This window comes from Cyprinodon tularosa, unplaced genomic scaffold, assembly GCF_016077235.1.
Source record: "Cyprinodon tularosa strain WSP-4 unplaced genomic scaffold, ASM1607723v1 ctg551, whole genome shotgun sequence".
NCBI lineage: Eukaryota > Metazoa > Chordata > Actinopteri > Cyprinodontiformes > Cyprinodontidae > Cyprinodon > Cyprinodon tularosa.
Window position 1 is genome coordinate 229207 of NW_024039287.1, and position 27467 is coordinate 256673.

At 38.4% G+C, this 27467-nt stretch overlaps 1 protein-coding gene across 3 annotated transcripts in view; it reads left to right on the forward strand.

The window, feature by feature from the left end:
* Nucleotides 1–323: 323 nt before the first annotated feature.
* Nucleotides 324–27467, forward strand: part of adarb1b (adenosine deaminase RNA specific B1b) — a 181738-nt gene continuing 154594 nt past the window's right edge. For all 3 annotated transcript variants that reach the window (XM_038305083.1, XM_038305081.1, XM_038305082.1), the window contains exon 1: nt 324–507. The gene's annotated coding sequence lies outside the window, so the exon portion shown is untranslated. The remainder of the gene's footprint in view (nt 508–27467) is intronic.

Sequence of the window (27467 nt, forward strand, 5' to 3'; positions counted from 1 at the left end):
GGCTGTAGGAACGTATAGTTTGTCTTTATTTAGAAAATATGGATGTTGTGGTTGTTCCTGGTGGAACAACGTAGATTGACCCTGAGGTTCTGGTGCTTTTCGGCCACCCCTCAATGTACTTTGGTTTTTGACTGGCCACCCCTGTTAGGATTTTCTGGCTACGCTCTGCAAACTATTTCAAAATCTCACCCCAAGGTTTGGTTAAAAGCAGTAACACTAATAAAGCGGCCGAACAGCAGCCAGTACCACAGCCTTGAAGCGGTTTGGTCTCCCCGCCAGCAGGGGGCGGTATGGTCCTACTCCCTCCCCCTGCAGCAGAAGAAGCGGGCCGTCAGCAGCAGCAGGCTGTGAACACCGCAGTGCTTGCTACAGCTCAGCCTGCTCTCCGTGTTCGCCTTTCTTCCTCAGCAGCGTCGACACGGAGGAAAACAGACGTCCAGCCGGTGGTTTTCACCCTAAACACAGGAGGTCTGAAAACCCCGCTTCTCCTTTTCCTGTCCGCCCGCAGTGAGTACCATGTTTTTTTTTGGAGTCATTTCGGGGCTGCAGTGGATGAACCATGGTTCCGGTGGTGTTTATATAATATTAGGTTGGTAATCCTCTACAGCGGCACTAAGGTCTCAGAATAACACCAAGAAGACCCGCTCCCTCTCTCCATTTTCGAGCTGCACGTTAGGAGGATATATCGGTGGTTGCTGTAGGATTTCCTTAGTCAAATATTATAATAATAATAATTAGTATTACTCCCCCCTCCCTTCCAGCTCAGCTCTTGTCAGAGGAGCCTGGAAAGCTGCGCTCTGGAGACCGCATCGTGTTCAATTAACGCAGATATGGGAGCATTAAATGTGAGCTGGCTTTAATGCCGCAGTGTGTGCGGGATGGGGACAAAATGAATGAGCAGACATGCAGTGCTTGATTATGGCAACAGCACCTATTCTATCAGGGTGCTTTTTCAACATAGTGGAATACCTCTAAATGTATGGGCTTTACTCTGATTCTGGATTATTTTTTTTAATCAACATTGTTTTTTTTTTCTTACCCCTTAACGAATCATTTTTTATAGTTAATTCATACAAACCTTTAAATTTTGTTTTTTTGAATGTGAAAAAATAAAAAATGAGTCCATTTCCTAACCCAGGCATCCCCAAACCCGGTTCTCGAGGGCCGCTGTCCTGCAGGTTTTAGAGGTTTCTCTGCTTTAGCACAGCTGATTATCATGATTGCAGTAGAGCTGAAGCCTGTTAATCATCTTTCAATTAAAATCAGCTGTGCTGGAACAAGGAAACCTCTAAAACCTGCAGGACAGCGGTCCTCGAGGACCGAGTTTGGGGATGCCTGTCCTAACCCTTTATAGGGCCCTAAGGGAAATACTTTGAAAATCAAAAGCTGAAGCCAATAGTTTTATAAAAGTGTCTCTCTCTCTCTCTCTCTCTCTATATATATATATGTATGTATGTATGTGTGTATGTGTGTATGTGTGTGTGTGTGTGTGTGTGTGTGTGTGTGTGTGTATTAAAAAAAAACGTTATTATATATGTCGATGGACATATGTACAATTCAGTACAAAGACAATGCAAAGTGCTTTACATGATTAAAATATAGGAAAATAAAACGGAATCAAAGCAAGTAGGAAAAAATAACATAAAAAATGAAAAACACTGAGAGTGAAGGAAACACATTTTATTTTTTTTTGTACAGCATAACCTTAGAGGCATTAATGCTGATATTGGCATTTATATTTTTTAGTTTATAAACATAAATATAAATGTTAATTAAGCTATAAACTTCTTAACTTTACTTTTTAACTTTTCAATTAACTTTGTACCTTTTTTTTACCGTTTGCTCAGTGGAGCAGTTGGTAGCACTGCTGAAGAATGTTGCAGATTCCTTTCCTGGCCAATTTTGCATGGAGTTTGCATGTTCTCCCTGAGCATGCTTGGGTTCTCTCCTGGTACTCCAGCTTCCTCCCACAGTCCAAAAACATGACTGTTAGGTTTATTGGCTTCTCTAAATTCTCCTTAGGTGTGAGTGTGTGCGTGAATGGTTGTTTGTCTCTATGTTTCCCTGCGATAGACTGGCAACCTGTCAGGGTGTACCCCACCTCTCGTCCGTAGACAGCTGAAGATAGGCACCAACACCCCCCCACGACCCCTTTTTTCTTGACCTAACTTTTTTTCCAACTTAATTTATAGTAGGTAATATATCATTCAAGGGCTCATCTAATTGGTCAATGCCGAAATAAGACGTACAGCCATGTAGCAGTATCTTTGCTTAATGGCTGGATATAGATCTTGTGCTTCTAGACCTCACTCTGGGATGGGGGGGGGGGGACTCCATTTGTAAGGTGTATGCAAGTGATCAGAAACACTAACTTGCCCTATAAAGGTTTAAATGTCTTGGAAAAGGTAAGAGTTTGTGGTTCTACTGATCCCGTCATTACAGGTGCTGGTCATAAAATTAGAATATCATGAAAAAGTAGATTGATTTCAGTAATTCCATTTAAAAAGTGAAACTTGTTTATTATATTCATACATTACATACAAACTCATATATTTCAGATGTTTATTTTGTTTAATTTTGATGATTACAAATGACAACAAATGAAAATCTCAAATTCATCATATCAGAAAATTAGAATATTACTGAAGACCAATAAAAACAAAGGATTTATAGAAATGTTGGCCAACTGAAAAGTATGAACATGAAAAGTATGAGCATGTACAGCACTCAGTATTTAGTTGGGCCTCCTTTGGCCTGTATTACTGCAGCAATGCGGCGTGGCATGGAGTCGATCAGTCTGTGGCACTGCTCAGGTGTTATGATAGCCCAGGTTGCTCTAATAGTGGCTTTTAGCTCTTCTGAATTGTTGGGTCTGGTGTATTGCATCTTCTTCTTCACAATACCCCATAGATTTTCTATGGGGTTAAGGTCAGGAGAGTTTGCTGGCCAATTAAGAACAGGGATACCATGGTCCTTCAACCAGGTACTGGTAGCTTTGGCACTGTGTGCAGGTGCCAAGTCCTGTTGGAAAATGAAATCTGCATCTCCAAAAAGTTGGTCAGCTGCAGGAAGCATGAAGTGCTCTAAAACTTCCTGGTATGTGGCTGCGTTGACCCTGGACCTCAGAAAACACAATGGACCAACACCAGCAGATGACATGGCACCCCAAACCATCACTGACTGTGGAAACTTTACACTGGACTTCAAGCAACGTGGATGAAGTGCCTCTCTTCTTTTCCTCCAGACTCTGGGACCTTGATTTCCAAAGGAAATGCAAAATTTACTTTCATCAGAGAACATGACTTTGGACCACTCACCAGCAGTCCAGTCCTGTTTCTCTTTAGCCCAGGCAAGACGCTTCTGATGCTGTCTGTGGTTCAAGAGTGGCTTGACACAAGGAATGCGACAGCAGAAACCCATGTCTTTCATACGTCTGTGTGTGGTGGTTCTTGAAGCACTCACTCCAGCTGCAGTCCACTCTTTGTGAATCTCCCCCACATTTTTGAATGGGTTTTGTTTCACAATCCTCTCCAGGGTGCGGTTATCTCTCTTGCTTGTACACTTTTTTCGACCACATCTTTTCCTTCCCTTCGCCTCTCTATTAATGTGCTTGGACACTGAGCTCTGTGAACAGCCAGCCTCTTTAGCGATGACCTTTTGTGTCTTGCCCTCCTTGTGCAAGGTGTCGATGGTCGTCTTTTGGACAACTGTCAAGTCAGCAGTCTTCCCCATAATTGTGTAGCCTATAGAACTAGACTGAAAGACCATTTAAAGGCTTTTGCAGGTGGTTCGAGTTAATTAGCTGATTAGAGTGTGGCACCAGGGGCCATCAATTTTGAACCTTTTCACAATATTCTAATTTTCTGATATGATGAATTTGAGATTTTCATTTGTTGTCATTTGTAATCATCAAAATTAAACAAAATAAACATCTGAAATATATGAGTTTGTATGTAATGTATGAATATAATATACAAGTTTCACTTTTTAAATGGAATTACTGAAATCAATCTACTTTTTCATGATATTCTAATTTTATGACCAGCACCTGTATATAGAAAGTAAAAGTAAACATGTCAGATTTGGACACTATCAATAAAAATTCTGTTTCTGATCCTTGAACAATTTGTGCAATTTTTGGGGAGATTAATATTCCATTGAAAGACAAAAAAACCAACAGAAACTAGAATTAGATCATTCTCGGAGGGGAGGCAAACTATTGCTCCATTAGTGAAGAAATCATAGTAGTTTGTAGAAAGCTGCAAGGATGATTTCAAATCTCTATTTCAGTACCTTTTTTTTATCGTCACAATGTCCTCAGCACTACTTGGGAGTTTCTGACCGTGGTCATCGAGATCTATATGCGTTGTTGTAACTTTTGAGCTTTAGAGACAGTGAATGTCTGGTTTAGTGGCCATATTTATAAACGGAAAACAGTTTTCAAGCAGCTGACAGGTTTGCATCCAAGTATCCTTAGAATAGAAACATTTCACTTTGCTGATGTGATCGTGACTCAATGCATTGTGCAGGACTGCTCTACCTCAAAGAAAAACAATGCTTTACAAGCTACTTATTGTTTAAAAACACTAAATAAATATTATTCTTTGTAAAAAGGATGGAAAATACGGTATTAAACTTTTTATTTTTACATCTTCTATAAGAGTCTTAACTCTAAATATATCATTGCCCTATTCTAGCTCCAATTTTTCCTGATCACACCGAATATTTTAACCATATATATTTAACTGAATGTCTTTTTCTTGGAAGGAGAATTTTCTTTGATTATACAGGAAATGATTCATAAGATTGGTAAATAATTCTTGCTCTGTTAAAGTCTTAATGTGTCCTGATCAAACCAAAAGAAATATTGCTGTCATATGTCCTAATAGCAAGCATGGATGGATAAATTAAAAGTGCTATAAATCATTTTGTTAAAGTGGACCCCCTGTCATTCTTCCCTTTTGCCAATTTTGTACCCATAGGGCCGGATTTATCAAGATCCAATTTTGCGTGCAGTAATTTGCGCTCGCAAAGTGGAATTTTGCGCGAGGGGCTGAACCACGGTTTGCGGGTGATTTAACAAGAGCGATTGCGTAACTGGTGGCAGGTGCAAAACTGTTGGAGACGCCCTATTTAAATGATGGTTTTGCGCGTTTTGTGGTTTGCGGCAAAGTAGTTTGTAGTTTGTGCAAACTAGTGCATTAAGAAATTTTAATCTTACAGTGACACCACCCCCTCCAAAAAAAGAAATATATATATATATATATATATATATATATATATATATATATATATATAAACTTTGGCAACCTTTATTCCCTAAGGTGGTATGTGGCTGAATTTCTACTTCACCGCAGTAAGAAAAAAACACACAAACAAAAAAAAAACAGGTGTTTTGTATCGGCCTGTAGAAAAATGCACATACCAAATGGCTCACAAGAAGTGACTGTGGATAAGATGACTGCATTGGCATGTTGCTCCACAGGCGCAGGGTGTCGGGGTTCTCCGGTAGGGCGTCAGGGCGACATGGCATTTAGAACGTTGGACAGCACTTCTGAAAAACGAGATTGGGAGATCCCAGATGCAAAAAAGTGCAATGTTGCAAGGAGTTTCGTGATATCTGGTATTGCGTGGGTCCTCCTTGTGGCTGGCTCCAAATCCATTCGGAGTTCCCCCAACAGCTCCAAAATGGCAATGCTGGATAAACGATATGTTTTGATGATCGTTTCCTCGTTCATTCCAAAAATATTCACACGGAGTGAAAAAATGCGTTCTCTGTGTTTCCTTGCTTCATTTCGATGTCTCCTTCTTGCGACAATAACCGCTGCCATGTGTGCGCAATTACGCATACAGACCATTTGCACCTTCTTTTGAAACGTGTTAAATATAGAGTCAGATACCGTTAGCAAAATTGCTTTCAGGTCTGATAAATCACTTTGCGAGTGCTAAATTAATATATTTACATGTTCTCCTCCCACAAGACGCACTTTTGCGTGTAAACGCCCTATATTGAATATTCATTGCAGAAAAAGTACTAAATGGATAAGAGACGCTATTTAGCACGTTTTAAAGACCAAATCCTTTTAGCACGCTGTTGATAGATCAGTTTGTACATTTTTTAGCGTGCGCAGTGAAATAGCTCACGTTTTAATACACGCAAACCTTTGATAAATCCGGCCCATAGACCGTAAAAAAAAAAACTTGATTGTTGTATTTTAGTTTATTTCTCTTCATAATTTTTTGTGTTTTTAAGTATTTTGTCGGGTTGTAGATTTCGGAATTCCTAAAAATACTGAAAAGGTCCAAATAATTTATTTTAGTTATAATTTCTTTAAGATCTTGACATTAAATCAAACAAAATTAGGCTAATTAAAGTGGATGCTTCTTATCACAGTCATACAAAAAAAAAAAAAAAATAACTACCGTACTACTTTTTCCTTACTAGACCGTTACAGACCAAGTACAGTTATATTGATGTAGCTTATGGTTAATTACCTTCTCATAGGATGCTGGTTTGACCATTGTTCCATTCCTCATATGATGGAGATTATTTTACCATCTAATGTCAGTTTTGTTGTGGTGAGAGTTACTATTATCCACCTTCTTTAGAAGACCCATAATGAGCGTGTCTAAAGCTGTTTAGGCTCCTAATTCTCGTATAAAGTCGGGCCAATAGAGGTTGAATGCAAACAATCTCATAAAGAAAAGCTAAATTTTAGTTTCTATTACAGAGAGTTTTCTTGAGTATGTTGGTGTTGGTGCAACTATTTCCTTGTATGGAAAAACGTTTCAGTTTTAAAATAATTTTTTCACCTTTGTTACCAACATTGAAAAGTGTTCAGATAAAAATCCAAACTGTAAGTCAGCAAATTTGTCCAATTAAAAATCTTAAGTAAATATAATAAACTTGTTTGGAAATTAAAAAAATTATTTTTGTTTGTTTTACATCTTTAAAAATATAATATTCCCTGTAATATCACATAAAAAAATGAATCCGTGTTGTGGATAATTCTCAACACACGTTATAGATTCCCAATGCAAATGAAAGGTGTTAAAATTAGCGAATACATCAATAAATTTGCCAACTTTCAATGAAATCCTTATACACATGTTCTTTTGATATGCACCACTACTGACTTTAATCTTCCTTCCTGATCTCTTGCATGCAGGCCAGCTTACTAGTTGAGCTGATATAGGTTACTGTGCAGATGTCTTAATGTTTGGCTTCCACCAAGCCTGATTTATTTCTTATAATCTTTTCAAAGTGGTCTATAATCTTGTAAAGTCGTTTTAAGCTGTCACTCTCCCGTCTTTCTGAAGACCTTAGGCTGTTGTTGGAGAATTTTCTCTCATTTTAAAGAAATGAATGAAGGCATATTTAAAAGGCTTAAATTTATGGTGCTGTAATATCGCCTACTGGCCACTAGGGTACATATGAATTCCTTCATTTGGGAACATCCACGTATATTTTCACTAATAAAGTGATAAAGCACTAGGAGCTAAGATCTTGTTATGTGTCAAGATCTGGTCTCTGGTTGTTACTGGATTACACCCGCACCCCCCTTTTATAGAAAACCTTTCAATTCGTTTAGATTCTTCCTTCTATTCCTCCTGTTTTTTTTAGTTCCTTTGTTTTTATTATGAAACCTCCCCCTTGAATGTGCCAATAATAAAAAGCCGAGATAGAAATTAAAATTTTTGGTGGTTAAAAACCTTTTGATGCGTAAGCTGTTGAAGATTCTCAGTCATCCAGGTCATAGTCATTCTAAAAAACAAAAAAAAAAACATTGGAAACAATCCACTGGACTTTGTTTCCAAGTTTTAAGATGTATCGCTTCCCTTCCAGGAAGCCTTTTCAATTCAAAATGTCAGGAATAGCATGGAGTTTGAGGTTTTATACTGTAACCATCAAAAACCTCACCCCTGGTATTTATTTATTTATTTTAGTTAAAAACTTGTAAAAAATAAAGTGTACAATGGCAGCCATGTTGCAATTAACCTAATTTTAATTCAATATTAATTTAACATGTGTTCAGCTTAAAAGATCACCTGGTTTTTCTCAGCTATATGAAGTTGCTCCCCCTCCCCCACATATTACTACCAGCTGCCTTTCAGCTGACCGAAAAAAAAAGACTCTTCTTTGGAAGTATCATGACAAACAAGGACAGACTATTTTTGTAAACTAACAAGTGTGCCAGCTTTTTAAGGTAAAACAGCTTTAAGATGAACGTAAGCAAGCTGCAGGTGGCATGTTTATAAAGAGCGCCGGATGGGATTTAGGGCTCGCATTGGAGAAAACAATGCAGCTGATTTCATCACGCTGCTGTAAGTCAGAAAACCAGTGAGCGTTGCTGACTGTTGTTATACCTTTTAGTAGCTTTTTTTTTTTTTCTAGATGCATATGTTCCAATGGCTTAAACAGGACCAAAGATGAAGAACTACCAATAAACACTAAATCCTTTTTTGCTGAAGCCTGGATGCAACACAGATTGATTAGTTGAGTTTAAAGGGTTTTTTGTTATGCTTCAGAGATGTATACGTCCATTGCAAATGCTTTATTAGATATAAATGTTAGTTTGAAGGTAAGGTTTTATCTGCACTGTACAAATGTTAATCCTTAATGAAGCTGGATGCTTTGTAAAAATAGGATGGATTTATGGTGTAATTACTTAAAAAAAGGGTTAATATGTCTGTTTGAAGGGTCCTGTGTTCAGTGTTTATTAAATTAGTGGAATTTGAAACCTTTCTGGCTTGTTAAAGTGCAGAAAAGCTGTTACTATAGACTTGCTTTTCTGATTATGAAGCTAAAAGGTAAGATTGCTTATTTGCTGAGTAAATGTGTATTTAGCAGAACCCGAGTGCTACGGTCAGCTAAAACAGAGCGCCGTTAAGGCAGCCTTGGCAAAAAAAAAAAAACGATCAAAGCTGAGTCTGAGGCCTTACTCTATGTTTTACAAAGATACGGCCTCCCTTCTTGCTGAGGTGACAGGTTAAGAGGAGAGAAAACGGCTGAGATCACTCACTGGGGGACTGGTGCCCAGCACAGTGATCAGCAGCGGCGGTTAAACGGACCTACGCAGCAGAAGAAAATGCTGTCTGTAAATTTTCACTCATCCATTCATGCTCCTGTATTTGAAACCCAAAGGGAGCAGACTGGGTGGCCCTAACCTTCACACAGCTAGTCTATGTCATTGATCTATACGTTCCCTACCCTTCCCTGTGGGCACTGCCTTTTAAACCCAGATGAATGTACCGTTGTTCATAGCACCATAAAAAAAATGCACGAGACTTGTGACAAGGGGTGTAAAACTCAGAGGGATCAATAAAGCATAGGAATTAATAATACACGTTTTTTTTCCCGACTGTCTGGATATTTAAGGGAAAAAGAAAAATAATTACAAATTTATTTTTTTAAACTTTTTAGCTTTAACATTTTCTAAAATTTGCAATCACAGATAAATGAGTCCATTGTCTCATCTCTCCTCTGCCCTTTAACTCTCTGCTTCTTTCTTCCCTGTTTATTCCTCTCTTTATTCCAAAAGTCTGTTTTCAGTTCTGACCAATGTATTCATGTGTAATAATGAATCAATCAGATGAAGTTAAAAAGACTCTGGATGCAAAGCAAAAGGTTCTTTAAAGAAGATTTTTTACTAAATTGGGGAGTTCTTGTGGAGTTCTTTATATAGCACATTCACTGACAAAAACATTTTTTAAATCTTAAATTCAGTTTATTTTAATTATATTTACAACACATGTCATCTCAAGGCACTTTACAGTTCACCAGATCATACAGTCAAAGTTTTCTATTTAAGGAAAATCAGTTGATTGCATCGACTCATTGACTCGAATACAATCCCTCACACTAAGCATGCTTGTAGTGACAGTAGAGAGGAAAAACTCCCTTTTAACAGGAAGAAACCTCCAGCAGAACCAGGCTCAGTGTGAGCCGCCATCTGCCGAGACCGACTGGGGTTCAAGGAGACGGAAGCAAAGATAAAAAAAAAGCAGCTATAAAAGGTGTCCTGTCCAGGAAACGCACAGCCAGGCAGACGAGCTTCGAGCCAGCTCCCAGGTCAGAGGATGAAGAGAGCACATCCAGCCAGTCAAAGTCAGAGAAACAGGACTACACTGGAAAAACAGGCTGATGTCCACCATATTTAATCAAAGGTGTTGATGGCAGCAGCACAGCTGATATTGCTCTCCAGTGTGGAGTCGCAGCCAAACGGGAACAGACGAGGCAAAGCTACTATGAGAAAAAGCAGAGAGAGCAGACCGTTAGAGATTGAACTAACAAATTCTGCAGAGTGGGAGAATAGAGATAGAATGATGAAATAGGGGTCCAAAATGTTTACATACAAAATGTTTATACGTGTTTTAACAATTTTAATATAATTACTCCTATAAGTGGTTCACCCTGTCAGCTAAAAGCAGATCTTAGAGTCTCTAGACTCCAGTTAATTATTAATCTATTTCTAAAATAGTTTATTATTTCAATTATCGATTAATCACGATAAATCCGGTATCCGTATCTGGATGTTGAACTTTGACCTCAGCTAGTGTACGTATCCGGTATAGAGATAACCGTCCTGGTACTGAAAGCATTACATTAACTAAACCTAGTCTGAATCATAGAATAACTGTTAATGATTTTTCTTTAACAGATTGTGTTTATTCAGATGTTTGCTGGAGCTAATAATATCTTCAGAATACCACGTTGGGGCAAACGGTCCCTTTGGTGCAAGAATCGACTTCAAGGCTGACGAGCTGTTGTTTGCAAGCAAAGTAATTGATGCATAGACTGAATAAGATGAAATGGCTTTGCCTTCCTGCTCTCTGGACGCCTTTCCTGAGTATGTTTTCTTTTCCCGGCAGAACCTGGAAAAACACTTTAGAGTCTAGCCTAATTGTAGGATTGGTCTGGTGGAGTGAAATTAATCAGACTTCCCTCGGTGCGACAGTGATTCTCTTGTGCGTCGTTTAGAATCTCATGAAGAGTGATAGAAAGGAAGAGACTCGGCTCATCTACGGGGCTGGGGGGGAGATGAATGGTTCATAAGATTGTCTTCTAATTGTAGATAAGATTTCCTTTTGCCTATTGAGCATTGTCTCACTTATTTTAGGTGAGATAGCATTCCCAAGTTATTTGAAATGGATACTTGTCCTCGTAGTGAAACTTTATCTCTGCGTATCCCGGCCTCTCTTCCTGTAAAAACACCAGGCATCCTGTTTTTTTCCGTCGGAATCAGCTGCTGTCTGAGATAAACAGCAGCGACAGTCTCGGTGTGTTTTATCAGCCGGTCAGCTTGTTTGGGACACATTCAGCAGCTTCCATACATATGCCTCCATGCAGCAGTAATACCTTTACTGGCAGGACATTAAACATGTTAATGGGAATAAAGAGATGGTAGAAAGCAACATATTCGAGAAATATTTTCTTAATTTTCTATTATTAGAGATACTTTGTTATATAGTTTTCTAATTGACTAACCCCCCCTGCTACTGTGTTTCACAGTTGGTATGACGTGGCTGTGATGTTTCTTTGCCAAAACAGCAGATGTCCTTAAATGTACTTACCTTCTTAGTGTTTGCAATGACTCCACAATGTAGAAAGACATTAACACTGTTTTAGTTTTGATAAAATCTCCCATGTTTGCGTAATGCAGCCCTACACAGCGCTGTGTGTCACAGTGAGACCTCTTAACTTTGGCCTTATTTGTCAGTTAGACATCGTTGCAGTCTTTTATTCTTGTTCACATCCTTTTTTTTAAGTTGTGCCATCATTTATTTATTTTTTTTCCCGTTTGGCCTCTACATATAAGCTCTGCTTCAGAAATACGTTTAACATGCTGGGAGCTGTTTAATGTGAAAGCTCTTGGGTTATTTCTGTTTCCTCTGAATCGCGTCACGGTCTGACGTAGCGTTGAATTCGCTGGGCTGATTACTTCCTGGAAAGATTGCTAGCTGTTTGAACATTTCTTAGACCAGTATTTTTTTTCTAAGCTTGATAATAACCAGGAAAATGTTTTATACCGTTACCCCAGTTCAGTGGATGGCAGCAGTTGCTTCCCTAAAGCCTTGGTTGTGTTGACTTTGACCTTTGTGCTCCATCTTTTATAATTCTGCTATAATATTTGCTGTTGGTCATTAAATCAAGGGCATTTGATTAGCAGTATCTAGCATAGCAGATTTTCTTGAGCCTTTCACGTATGTTTTAAGAAACTTCAAAGGGTTTTTTGCCATAAAATGTTCTTTCAGAGGAAAATCTGGTGCAAGAGAGGCTTCTTTAGACTACAAATATTCCTCTTTCTGGCCTGACGCTTTGTGTCACAAATACTGCAACTTGTGAGAGTAATCTGCATCTCCAGAGCTTTCTTTTAGCCATGCTGGGTTTTTTTTTCTATTAAAGTGGCTTCTTTTGGGTGGTAGGGTTATCAAAGCAATCATTAATCAAACACTGTATCCAAATACAATACTAATTTGCTTCAAAATAAAATACAAGGTTCAAAATTTTTACTTTTCATTGTAGATTTCTAGATTAGTTTCACAACAACAGAATAATACCTCCAACAACCGTAAAAATTATATATATTTTTGGTTATTTATTTTGCACTGTTTTTGCACATGCTTTTAACTAATCCATCCATCCATTTTCTAACATGCTTAGTCTCAAGTGGGGTTGTGAGGGGTGCTGGTGCCTATCTCCAGCTGTCTACGGGCGAGAGGCGAGGTTCACGCTGGACTGGTCGCCAGTCCATCACAGGGAAACACAGACAAACAACCATTAAGCACACACTCACACCTAAGGGGACTTTAGAGAAGCCAATTAACCTAACAGTCATGTTTTTGGACTGTGGGAGGAAGCTGGAGTACCCAGAGAGAACCCACGCATGCTCAGGGAGAACATGCAAACTCCATGCAGGAACAAAAACACTTTTGCCATTTTTTATCGCCATGGTATCCAAAATGGTACAGAATGTTGAATATTTTTCTGGGTATTAAAATCGAGTTTGTAATTTTATGCATACAATGCTGCGTTCAAGTCCGCCATGGAAAATTGCTCTCTCTTCCACACCCTCCGTGTCACAATGATGTTTATGATTATGATACTGTTTGATTTTGCAGTACTAGCAAAGTTCAGTTGGTATCCTATAGCCTTATAATGCAAAGACTGGAACCTGTTGGATATAAACAAAATCGAACAAATTCTTCAGAGTATGTAATGCACACAACTTGATAGTTTGGCATCTTTAACGTAGAGGAGACGGCTTTCAGCTGTGAGGGGCTTGGCATGGTATTTTTCAGCTGCTCAGAGTGAACACCAGTTTTGTTCATGGCTGACTGGTAACCTGACTCCATCTTAACAGATAACGCACCTGGCAGTATGCATTCAGCCACATACTATGTGTTTCTCTACCTCATGCTGGCTGCACACCTTCATCTTCTCCAATTTGCTAGTAGATTTGAACTTTTTCCCCTGTCCTAGATTACATTTAGATCTCTTCCTCAGTTATTTATCCTCTAGAACTTATCTTTGCTGCAGTTTTCTTAACATTTCTTAACAACTATCCGGCCATGGGAGAAATGATATACAGTCGGTCTTTCTCTGAGTTTAATACCTTTTTCTTTTATTTGAAATACTTTATATTCAGAGCCAAAGTAGATTAGTTGAGGGGAAACACTGTATAAAGAACAGACCCTTTTTTTTTCTTTTTTTTTTTTTTCATAGCCGAATCAAATCTCATTTTCAGTTTGGGCCTCCTGAAGTAAATTGATTTGTATTGTTATAGATAACTGCTACAATGTGAGTTTTGATCAACAAACACTTTTTTAGTGATTCATGTGTCCATCGTGCACATTAAGGTTTGAATATTTTCAGCAGCATGTTTCTGGAGAGCATCACTATTAGGGGTTGAGTCTTAAATCAGAGAGATGCTATCTTTTTTACAAATGCAGCTGGAGTCATCAGCTGAACTGGGCTTAATATTGCAAAGAATGAATGAAACCCTTTAAGCATGTTGTCAGTGTGACAAAATGTGAAAATGTTCTCCAGGTATTTGCGCCTTAAGGAAAGAAGCTACAGATGACCTTTCTGGTTCCCATTTTCCCAGATGCGAATGGCTGGAATGATGCCATATAATCTGCAACTGGAATGGAAATTGATTTTCAATGTATTTGTTCTTGATAGAATGAGTTCAATCAATGAGTCAGCCTATGTGCCACAGTGGTGTCACACAATGTATAACTGGAGCAATTCTTTCTATTTCTATTATAGTGTGGAGCTCAACCTTTATTTGATTAATTCATTTTGAAATAATAAAACCATGTCTGTTACTTATTGGCACCTTTGCTGTTTCTACTTTATTCAGCTCTTAATTTCCAATAGAACAGTAATCCTCTGTACCATTTCGCAAGGTTGTAGCATACAGACAGAGGCTTCTTTGAGCCTTCCTCTTTGCATAATCCTATTTTCAATCATATGCCCCATGCAGTAACCAATCCATACAGTACAGTACAAACCGATCCGTGCCGAGTTTGGTTCTGAGCTTCGATCAATTAATCTTGCCAATCTTGGATCTTAGGATTATTTACACATAATGCTGGGACGGTTCATTGCCTCCTATTGGCGTTACTACAGCTCTCAAGGAGTGATTAAGGCAAACAATTTTGGCAGCGACCTATAACATTCAGGAGCTTATAGGCCTGGATAGCGTTCTCCGCCCAATTTTCAATGAGAGCCTCGGACTCTGCATCAGCCAGGTCGCACCACGCTCTTTTGATGCCATTTATTGTTAATACGCTGAGAAGAAGTTTGTGTTGTGAACAGGTGAAGAGATCTGTGAATTTCAAAGCTGGAAACGCTGGAAAACCAGCAAAATAAGCTGAGTGAAGAGTAGATGACGCGTTCTGCTCAGGCGCTTTTTGTTATCGGAGAACCGAGCCACAACTGCCCTAGTGTTGAACTACTAGATTTAGCGTGGTGCGTTTGTGTCTGGCACTGCCAGTTCAGCTGCATTCGATTTACAGTCAAGTTACCTCGGTTACAGTGCTCGGACCGGTTTCAAATGGGTAGTGTAAATGGCGCTATAGGAGTCAGTTCTGGGGACTGATTAGCTTGTTGAGGATGAATGCTGATTGGATTTATTTTCTGAACCATTATCACATTAAGAAAATACTAAAATGCTTCCTGCTTCAAACAGCTTGATCTAGCGATGATATGTGTGGAGGAGTGGGCCAAAATCCCTCTTGCTGTGTGGTGAAACACTACAGGAAACGTTTGACCTCTAATTGCAAAGAGAGGCTACTGTACCAAATATTAACATTGATTTTCTGAGGTGTTAAAATACTTATTTGCAACTGTATCATACAAATAAATAGTTAAAAAAAGTTGTTTTTTTTTTTTAAATAATGTCCCTCACAGTGGACCTTCACCTACGATGACAATTTCAGACCCCTCAATGATTTTTAAGGTTGAGAAATAGAAGGGCGTTAAAATATATATATATATATATATATATATATATATATATATATATATATATATATATATATATATATATATATATATATATATATATATAAAAATTTTTTTTTTTTTTTTTTTGTAGAATTTGAACCAACTTTTAGATAGAGCATATTTACAGATAAAGGAGATTTTTCATTTTAAATTTAAAATATTTCTACATTTTGGTTTGAGTTCTGCTCTGACTGGGTTGTTCTTTCAGCAAATGCCATATTTTGGATGCTGTGTGTCCCAGTTAATAATTTAGATCGATAGCCAAATTAGTTGACAATATTTTTTCATAATCAATTAATCAGGGTTAATCTGATTAATTGTTTCAACCCTGATCAACATAACTATTTTTCAACTCTGATTTTGCTGCTATTGACTTACATTTTTAAATGTTGTTTCGCAGAACCACTTGTAAGCAAAGAATAAAGAGAATAAATTTATCTTGGTTTTTTTGCACAGATTTGATGGCTTAGAGAGCGCTGTAAGGCTACGTTCTCTTGTTGTTTTTTGAATTCCAGTTTAATATGGGCTTTAATATACTGTTAATATACTGTAAAAATCGTTTGTTTGCTTTACTGTTTACTTGGATTACCAAAGCAGATTTATTATAATATGAGTTGATTTTTGGTGAGGACGGATCTCATTTTATCTGCTGAAGTCCTCCATCTTTACACCATTCAATGCAGCATAAGCTTCGCATTTAGAAAATAAACTCAAACCTCAAATTTTTCTTTTTATTCTCGTATTTTAAAACACTCTGTATGTATGGAGCACATGGGAATATGGCTCTCCGTTTGATTCCTCACAAGTCGTTCTTCAAACAGGCTGTCAGTCAGAGTCAGAAATGAAACGTGTTCATGGTGATGCAGAGTGAAAAGCCTGCTGTCGTAATGTTGGGGAGAGCTCTGTTATTTTACTGAAAAAATACTCCTGGTAAAGTCAAACGTTTTTAGCCGACTCTCGGAGGGAGATTCTGAATGATGCTCCTTTGTGTTGTAGACATGAAAAGTGCTACTTAATAACCAGCAAATTGATCCCTTTAGTAGTTCAGGCGGTCGTCCAGATGAATACTTTAATACTCCTGTTGGTGCTGCTTCATTCTTCCAAGTATATAGGACCCAAAGCTGTGGAGACCCATTGTCAGACACAGGAGAAGTAGATCAAATCTGTGTGCTGGGAAATGGAAATATTTATGGGAAGTGACTGTCTGGATTTTGACATTGCTTATTTTTCAAGTCAAGGTGAGTTGTTTGGGGCTCGCTTTGAAAAGATGTCAGATGTTTTTACTCTGAGGCCCTCGCAGTTTCACACAGTGCAATGACCAACCCTGTCCCGTTTCTGTCACTGCAGCTTTATGCAGTATCCGCCCTGATTCCTCCCATGTCGAGGGGATGTCGTCCTCAAAGTAGGAATCATGTGTTTCAGACCTCATTTAACTCTGAATCTGATCAAACTTCAACAGGTGGATTTTACTCTAAAGTAATCCTCTCTTTTTAAGTAATATGTGACATTTGGAGGGAAAAGGCAATGGCTAAGAACAAAACTACACAAACTACACAAGTCTATGAAATCATCATGATCTACTCAAATCACAGGACAGAGTCAATTTCAATAAGGTATTTTTAAATTTGACTGGTTCATTGTAAATCCCCTGTTCTTGGGAAGCTTTAATTAACCGTTACCATTTTATCTGGTTATAATTTCGCCTCTAACAGCTAACTACTAAAGTTGACTTTAGGGGAGGTCCCGCGCCGTGTAAGGAAGCAGTAACTACAAGGTGGGTTTAAGTTGTTAAACCGGCGGATATTCCAACAGCAATCCGAATCGCCCCCTTTCATAAATTTTATTTTAAGTTTTTAAAGTTTAGAACACACAGATAAACAAACATACACAAAAAAAAAAAAAAGTAAACAGGGCCCAGATGCACAAGACAAAGCATAAAACAATGCGGGTGACATGGTGTACACACAGCACATACATACATAATCATGTATGAAAGTGTACATTAGGATTAGAGGGTGACCAGGGAGCGGTCCATGAGAGAGTCTGTTCTCTCTGGTGCATTTTTAAAATATACAGTTTATCGTACCATCGTTCAACATCAATTTTAAAATCCTAAAACCTCCTCAACTTGAAGGTTGTTTTAGAAACAAGCATCTGTTAATCTAGTGTTTTCTCTCATGCCAGCTTCAGATGATAAACAGCCTATTCTGACCATCATGATACCGTCTGCGGGGGAAATGGTCAAAAGCAAAAGAGATTTTTTTTTTTTTTTCATCTCCCCTAAAACTAGTGATGAGCCATCCTGACTAGAAGGATTGCTGGGTTCAGAGTTTAAGATGGGCTGAAGTTTGATGGTTTGTGCCTGACCCCGGCTCCCATGACGTTCTGTACTTTGGCTGAAGGGGATCCCAACATCAAAGCAGTACCATTCCCCCCCCCCCGTGCTGAATTATTTGGAGCATGGAGCCATGAGTGGGAGCCATTATTCATGTGGGTCCTATTAAAAATGTGACTGGTTCATGACAGCACCACGTTCTTTAGGGAAGACGGTAACCTTTAAAGGTGAGGTGTTGTGAGCGTGGACAGAGAGCTGCAGGTAATCCACAGGACTCCTTTTTTTTTTTTTTTTTTTTAAGGCAATTTTTCTAACCTCTCTAGTTCTATGTGAAGACAGAAGAAAGGACTAATGCACACGCCAGGCAGGGTTAGCATCAGAGCGTGACTATGACTTTACCGCCGATGCCACACACACGTTGGCTCAACTGAGGGCAGGACATGCAACCACGGGACTTTGGCCCGTCTTAGTTCACTGCTGAAGTCGAAGCAGAGAGGCTGCATGTTATGAATGAAGGATCAGGATAGATTTTTGTAAATAGATGAGTAAAAAAACTAATGTGAGCTACTTTGATGCCTCAGCGATGTTTATTTTAGAACCCTGCCCTGGATTGTGTCAGAAAGCCGCGAAGAGCTTTTATGCTATGTAAATAAAATATAGACGACACAGCAGATTAATGCTAATACAAAGTTTAATTGTTGCGATCTTTAATCACTGGAGAGATTGTTGCTGAATATTTATGCTCTGTTTCATATTTTAGATGTTGCACTCATTCAAGGCTGCAGGTTTCTCCTTTCAGCGACACATTTGTGACGACGTTGCAGCAACACTGGAGTAGATGGCGAACCGGGGATGTAATTTATTCAGCTTTTCTTTTTATTTTCAGAGGGCTTTTAATTCTGAAGGACTGACCGCTTCTGTTTTAATATTTATTTAATTCTCTTTTATTCTGTTTTCTCTAACAGAGCTACAGCTACAAGATGTTGGAAAATCTCTGTCCTTTCTGATAAATATTGAAATGACCTCATCAGCTGTGATTAATCCACATTTTCTTCTGTTTCTGTGTCTTTCCATCTGAAATCTTTCTCTGCTTCCTTTAGTGACACTGCTAGGTCACCTCTTGGTTGCAGGGCCGCACCTACCGATTATTTTTCTAGTTGATTGATCTTTTATTTTTAACAATCCAGTGAAAAAAACGATAAAAATTTCTGAAATAAATTTTACCATGTAAGACTAAAACTATTCCCCTTGAAGAGTTCTGGATCGAGGACATTTACAGCTGAATATGGCTTTTTATCCCGAAAGCTAATTACATTTTTTGTGCAGTTTTAGTGTCATTACTGTGTTTTATTGTTTTAATATTTTTTAAGCTGTTTTAAATTACCCTTGACAATAAAAAAACAAAAAAAACAAAAACAAATCTCCACTTTTTTTTCCTTCCAAAGCTTATTATTTATTTTTCTTCACTTAACTTTCAAGATAAGAACGACAAAAAGATCAATCATTCCGTCTGGGAGGTGAAATTAATTTAAAGGGCAACACAATTCAAGCTGATTCTCTCAAAAATCATGTTTTACAGCAAACAATGCAAATATAACACACTTTTAAATTAATAATCTATTTGCAGCTAGTGGTATCACAGAGTGCGCTAGCTACCAGCTATCGAGAGATGTCTTAAGAACAAAATGGGATGAATTGATATCACAAGGCTGTGGAAGCTCAATGAGTGGATGAACATAAATTCAGTTAAGGATTGTTCCTCGTCCCTCCCTAGCTTGAAGGCAGACACCAGCCAACTGGAATCACCTGCTCTGCCCTGCAGACTTCGCTGATGCACCGCTGTCCTTTGATCTCCCTCTAGTACAGTAGCTAGCCCTCGCAAGCGTCCTTCTTTCCCCACGCCACTAGTGCCATACATTTGAACTCTTCTGCTTGTCTTGTGTTCACGTGGATCGTTGACAGCCATGTAAATGTGTTTATGGAAAGGAGAAAATTCCTGTTTTTACTGGACAGTGTGTAAACGTGTCTGATGGTGAATGACTCTCAGGAACATTTCCAATCTGTGTTGCAGCACAAAAACAATTTTTATAGAAACATAAAATACAGCTGAATTTATTATGTACAGCTGCATAATGGAAATAAAGACCCACACCAGCAGTACGAGTAAGACTACTTTTACAGCTCTACTTTCCAACATTAAAATACCCCACATTTTATTTAAACTTTTATTCTATTGGAAAACGTCATCTTATCATTTTCCCTTTTAAGTCCCACAACTTCAAGGTTAAAGGAAAACACCGTTTTTTTTACATTTGACCCTTGATTTTATGTTATTACATCATGTTCTACTCACCCATATGAGTTTTGTGTCATTTGGGGCTGTTCTGAAGATATTCGGTTAGTTTACATCCAAGTAACGTCTTCCTATGGGCAACAACGTGAAGGCACAAACTAAACTGTTCATAATTTATTCTTTATGGTATGCCAACATTCATAACATGTAGACAAATCACTGTCCCCCAGACATCCTCTGTTATATTTTTTATATTTCTATCTTTTAAAAAGGAACCGGCGTGTGTAACGAGGGGTATATGTTCAACATCTAGTTTCCCTTTATCAACAAAAATATCAGTATTTTGTTACAAGTACATCACAGCCTGTATTTGGTCAGTTTTCATTAAATTATATTCTGGATAAGTTAAAAATAACAGTTCACAGAAAAAAAAAAAGAAATTTAAAAACTGAAAATAAAAGATCTGAATTAATTACAGCATACAGGTGCTGGTCATAAAATTAGAATATCATGAAAAAGTAGATTGATTTCAGTAATTCCATTTAAAAAGTGAAACTTGTATATTATATTCATACATTACATACAAACTCATATATTTCAGATGTTTATTTTGTTTAATTTTGATGATTACAAATGACAACAAATGAAAATCTCAAATTCATCATATCAGAAAATTAGAATATTGTGAAAAGGTTCAAAATTGATGGCCCCTGGTGCCACACTCTAATCAGCTAATTAACTCAAACCACCTGCAAAAGCCTTTAAATGGTCTTTCAGTCTAGTTCTATAGGCTACACAATTATGGGGAAGACTGCTGACTTGACAGTTGTCCAAAAGACGACCATCGACACCTTGCACAAGGAGGGCAAGACACAAAAGGTCATCGCTAAAGAGGCTGGCTGTTCACAGAGCTCAGTGTCCAAGCACATTAATAGAGAGGCGAAGGGAAGGAAAAGATGTGGTCGAAAAAAGTGTACAAGCAAGAGAGATAACCGCACCCTGGAGAGGATTGTGAAACAAAACCCATTCAAAAATGTGGGGGAGATTCACAAAGAGTGGACTGCAGCTGGAGTGAGTGCTTCAAGAACCACCACACACAGACGTATGAAAGACATGGGTTTCTGCTGTCGCATTCCTTGTGTCAAGCCACTCTTGAACCACAGACAGCGTCAGAAGCGTCTTGCCTGGGCTAAAGAGAAACAGGACTGGACTGCTGGTGAGTGGTCCAAAGTCATGTTCTCTGATGAAAGTAAATTTTGCATTTCCTTTGGAAATCAAGGTCCCAGAGTCTGGAGGAAAAGAAGAGAGGCACTTCATCCACGTTGCTTGAAGTCCAGTGTAAAGTTTCCACAGTCAGTGATGGTTTGGGGTGCCATGTCATCTGCTGGTGTTGGTCCATTGTGTTTTCTGAGGTCCAGGGTCAACGCAGCCACATACCAGGAAGTTTTAGAGCACTTCATGCTTCCTGCAGCTGACCAACTTTTTGGAGATGCAGATTTCATTTTCCAACAGGACTTGGCACCTGCACACAGTGCCAAAGCTACCAGTACCTGGTTGAAGGACCATGGTATCCCTGTTCTTAATTGGCCAGCAAACTCTCCTGACCTTAACCCCATAGAAAATCTATGGGGTATTGTGAAGAAGAAGATGCAATACACCAGACCCAACAATTCAGAAGAGCTAAAAGCCACTATTAGTGCAACCTGGGCTATCATAACACCTGAGCAGTGCCACAGACTGATCGACTCCATGCCACGCCGCCTTGCTGCAGTAATACAGGCCAAAGGAGGCCCAACTAAATACTGAGTGCTGTACATGCTCATACTTTTCATGTTCATACTTTTCAGTTGGCCAACATTTCTATAAATCCTTTGTTTTTATTGGTCTTCAGTAATATTCTAATTTTCTGATATGATGAATTTGAGATTTTCATTTGTTGTCATTTGTAATCATCAAAATTAAACAAAATAAACATCTGAAATATATGAGTTTGTATGTAATGTATGAATATAATAAACAAGTTTCACTTTTTAAATGGAATTACTGAAATCAATCTACTTTTTCATGATATTCTAATTTTATGACCAGCACCTGTATATCACAATGTCCAAGGCTCAACTTGGATTTTTTTTTTGTGTTATTTAACAGAAATTAACAGCATTTACGCTTAGTCCTTTTAGTATTGATATAAATTGAGTTCAGTTTTCACCTTATGGTTTGGAGTTTACCCCTCATTGTGTTTATGTAAGCATTGAGAGCTCCTCTGGATCGGAGCCAATGTCGTGCCGCCTCAGGGTTCACTCCTAGTCGATCGCCATGTCTGTGGAAAGTCACTCTATCTTCCATTCAGCTCTCTCTTAGCTGTCCTGTTTGAACTTGTGCACAGGAACAGACATCCACATAAAGGTTCTCATCACAGTCCCGCTCCTGATGAAAAAACATGACTGTGTCAAGATGTGACCATAGAGTTTCTCTGTGGATTAGGCTAAGCCCATCAATAATGCAGACCACATGGAGTAGCTGTGAAAACACCTTTTCCCTCTTTTTATAAACCCCCCCTTTTCCTACTCTGTTTCATGTTTTGACAAAACATAGAGTTGGACAGTAAATCCGCTTCCTCTCAGTAATGGATTAATCCTTAAGAAGTTTTTGTTTTAAGCTTTATTCTAAAGAGGAGTGTCATAAAAATGTTTTATCCATGGGAAAGTTCAGAGGCAAAAACCACTGGCCACCAAAAAACATTCTTCTCATATTATCCCAAAACCATCTTGATGATGTTTGGAAAATACTTTGTGCTATGATGAGACAACATAGAACTTTAAAGGAATCTATTGTAAAACTAAGACAGTAATTCAGTAAAATAACATCTTTCTGAGGGTCAAACATGGTGGTGTTGGTGGCATGATGGGGGTTTAGCTGCTTAAAGGAATAGTACACCCAAAACATGATTAGCCTTCATTTTCTACTCACCCCCATGCTGAACAACACCCTGGAGTACTTTTTTGATATCTCAAATGCATCTGGAGATCTGGGAGGCTTCTTGCTGTCTGCTGACATTCAAATAATGGTCTATGGTGACCGAGACAGAAAGGTCCATAAAAGTCCACAAAAAACGTGTCAATATTCCTCCATACTGCTCGTCCAATGTATTCCAAGTGTCCTGAGTGGGTAGCATCCAGAATTTACTCGAAACGAAGTCATTTAGAATGTTTTTAGAGCATAAACAGTAGTGAATAGGATTTCCTGAAAGCGCGCACATGCGCGCTCACGACGCTACGGAAGCCGACAGACCAAACCAGCGCAATCAGCTCGGCAAAGAACTCATGCTCTTCCTCAACACTGAAGTCCTCAGACATTTTTCTTTCTTGGTTTCTTTCTTTTTCACAGGTAAGCACATTTCTTCTTCTACGCTTGCATTATTGGCAGAGCAGACGCTGAATGCGCACTTTCATCTGGTTTGGTCTGCCGGCTTCCGTAGCGTCCTGAGCGCGCATGTGCGCGCTTTCCAGGAAATCCTATACACTACTGTTTATGCTCTAAAAACATTCTAAATGACTTCGTTTCGAGTAAATTCTGGATGCTACCCACTCAGGACACTTGGAATACATTGGACGAGCAGTATGGAGGAATATTGACACGTTTTTTGTGGACTTTTATGGACCTTTCTGTCTCGGTCACCATAGACCTCCATTATTTGAATGTCAGCAGACAGCAAGAAGCCTCCCAGATCTCCAGATGCATTTGAGATATCAAAAAAGTACTCTAGAGTGTTGTTCAGCATGGGGGTGAGTAGAAAATGAAGGCTAATCATGTTTTGGGTGTACTATTCCTTTAATTACATGATTGTAACTGAGAATTCTACTCTCTGCAAAGAAATCTCAAGTAGAATGCGCTTAGCTAAGAATTTTAGATTTAAAACCGTAGCTGGTTTATTCAGCGGGATAGTGATCCAAAGCACACCAGCAAAACCTGGTGTGTATGGCTAAGAAAGCAAGAAACAAGCAATGTTAACCCTTATTGGACAGGATTCACCAAATAACAGGTATTCTTCTGGGATTTCTGGAGTTACCTTTAGAGAGACATTATGAAAATTTTTACTGATATCTATAAAATAGTCTTTTTATTTAGCTCTTTATGACTAAAACATTGATTGATGAGCAGACTGACCCTGAAATCCCACATCCTGCGTCAGTGCTCCGTCCTGCTCCACACCGCTGCGCAAAGCCTACAGCCTCCGCTGTTCCTCCCGTCTTGCTCCGCTCGGACTTCCAAGGAGTTTGAGGAGAGCATGCGCAATATTATTAAATTCATAGGAACAAAACATGCGGAAATGAACGATTAATTTAAAATGACGCATTAAAAAGATCCCCATCAGCATCCAGCATATGTGCAGTTTCTGCCAAAATATTTTTTTTTTGTTGTAGATTTTTGTAACTGGGATAACTAGGATCATCCAAAACTGCCTTTTTATTAACTAGTTTGTTCTCTACTTCCAAACTCAGCATCTCTTCATCCATTCCTGCAATAAGAAGTTTATTTTGACTAGATTTGATTAAACTTTTAAGCCCATCGGTATAAAATACATATTTTGTTGGAGATGAGAAATCTGCTTCCTGGTCTATTGAAGTACCAATAGTTTGCATCCAATATTTTAAATTTAACAGTGTTAGTTTTTTTGGAATATATAAGAATTATAATTTCAATATCAGATCTTGACCTGGCCATGAGCGGAGCAAAAAATACTTTGGCTTCGTATTCTATTGGTGACGGATGGAGAAGACGTACGTGGACGGTGACGTGCGGCGGAGTAGCGGATGATGTGGAACAGCTCTCATTGATTAACATGACAGACAAGTACTCCGCACGACGTACATGAGCGGGGCGGAGCATACCGCTGACGGAGTATGTTGAATCTGGAAGTGACACCTGAGTGGATCAGAGCTGATGCAAATATAAGCCTGAAGCCTTTTTTCCTGAATTTACTGCAGGTCGGAAGTTGTTTGGGAGATGTGACATTGATAACGTCGATTTTGAATGGGTCCAACCTAGCAAACAATCAAAGTGATATATTTAGGCCTGCAACTAACGATTTTTTAAATCAATAATCGGAAAGCAAAAGGTTCCTTAAAACAACTTTTTGCAAATTTAAACAAGGTACTTTTCCACTCAATGAATTCTGGATAGAGATACTGACAGACGCAAAAGGTTTTGATCTTAAATGCAAAATGTTTACATATTTCTTTTTACAATTTTAATATAATTACTGCTCTAAGTGGATTGATCTGTCAGCTAAAGCATGTTTTAGAGTCTCTATACTCCAGTTAACGATCAGTCGATTACTAAATTCGTGGACAGTTATTTTAATAATCGATTTATCAAGATTAATCTGATTGTTTCAGACCTAGTTATATTCAAGATAGAATTTGTGGATAATCAGAAGCAACTGGCATCCAGCTCAACTAAGAGCCCAATGGGAGTAGAATGAGCAGAAGAGAGCTGCAGTTCTGTGTTTTGGCCACAGGTGGCAGTATCATTAGAAAACTCTGTAATGCCTCTTTACCTTTGGTATAGAAATCTATGTTTTTATATCTATAAATTAAAAAATCCAACCAAGCTTGTTCAATAATCAGAATTCATAGTGTTTAGCTGTGAAACAGCCACCTGATGATTCAATACAGAAACTTTCCTGCGATCATTGGATAAAGTAATTACGCTTTTTTACTTTTTAAACTGACAGAGGTAAAAAATCTTAACTTGTTTCTGAAAAATAGAGGGTTGTCAGAAGCAGAGTGTAGCAAGTGCTGCCCGTCCATGGGGGCATATTTGTGTACTCTGCTCACTCAGTGGGAACATTTTAATTTGATCCCTTTGTTTCTATAAAACAGGTCAGGATTTGCTTTACCCCCAGGCTGTTTGTGTCAGCGCTGGTGAAGAATTTGTTGAGGTGAGGCAGGAATAGATTGTATTCAGAAAAGCCCATCAACACCTTTACTCTATGTGGAGTTTGTTTTCAAATAAGGCTCTTTCTCACACACTTAGCTCAGAAAGTTGTCATCTAGGCTTAATTTGCACTTGAACAGACACTTCATGGCAGCTCCGGGTTTGAACACCATGACTCAAAGGAGAAATTTAGCTTTGGTCACCGTAATGATTTTCTCAGTGATTTCATTCTACGAATAAATCTGAGAACAATTAAGCAAGTGTTTCAGTTTGTGAAAATGTTTTCAGTATGCACAAATAATGACTTTATAGTTTGTTGTCTGAAGTGGAAAATTCACGCACATCACACAGGAATGTTCTGCTCTCTGTATTAACACGCCTAAAAAGTTTGTTTGGTTTTCCAAATGGTGGTGTTGGCAACACAAGTGAGATTTAAATCCAGAGGTGAAGGTCAACCATATTTCTATTTATGTGATGGATTTTTATTAGTTTACTATACTATGTTTAACTTTCTAGTTTTCAGAAATAAGATTGTGCTTTAGCAATGTGTCTCCACCTAAATATCGTTTAGGAAGCACGAAAGGATATTTTTTTCCGACATTTTTCAGAGTAAACAGCCTGCAAAGTTGCCAGATTTTTGAGGTCTTTTTAAAAATGAGCTCATGGTTCCGTCATGCAAGCTGTATTTGCATTCTGCACGTTTTCAATTTGTTGTATTCCTATAGCCGCATTTTAATGCCTTCGGGAGATTTTAACTATTTAAGGTCGTGCTTTGGGAAAATTTGTCCTGTTTTAATGTAGGCCTAGATAGTTACCGTAAATCCTCTAATATAGGACGGGGCCTTTATTTCATTCAGTTTAGGTACATCTTGGTCCATCCCATTATTGGAAGGAGGCCAGAATTAGAGGCAGAACTCTATTTCTATTTGATCAAAACAGACTACCAGTGGAATGAATAAAAACAAGATTTTGTGTCTGTTTGAACCTATAAAATACTAGGTTCATTTATTGAAAAAGTACAGTTATCATAACGGTATACAGAACATTATTCAGACGTCTTCCAGCAGCTGCAATTTTTCTGCATGGCAATACGAAAAAAAAAAAAAAAAACCAGAATGGAATTTGGCCAAACTGACTTGCGAAACAAAGTAAAAAAATTACTGGGAACTCTTCTGCCATCACAGAGAAGTTTTATTTGAGGCAGGCTAAGTGGAAGTAGGCTACCAGTACCATATATTTCAAGGGAAATTCAGAACAATGAAGGCCAATGAAATTCTGTCTTTCAGATCAGAGCGATTGTGTAAAGTCGCTACGATCTCTGTGTAAAGATGGGACTTCCCATGCTAATGGCTTGGATTCGTTAGGAAATATTACCCCCCTGTGGA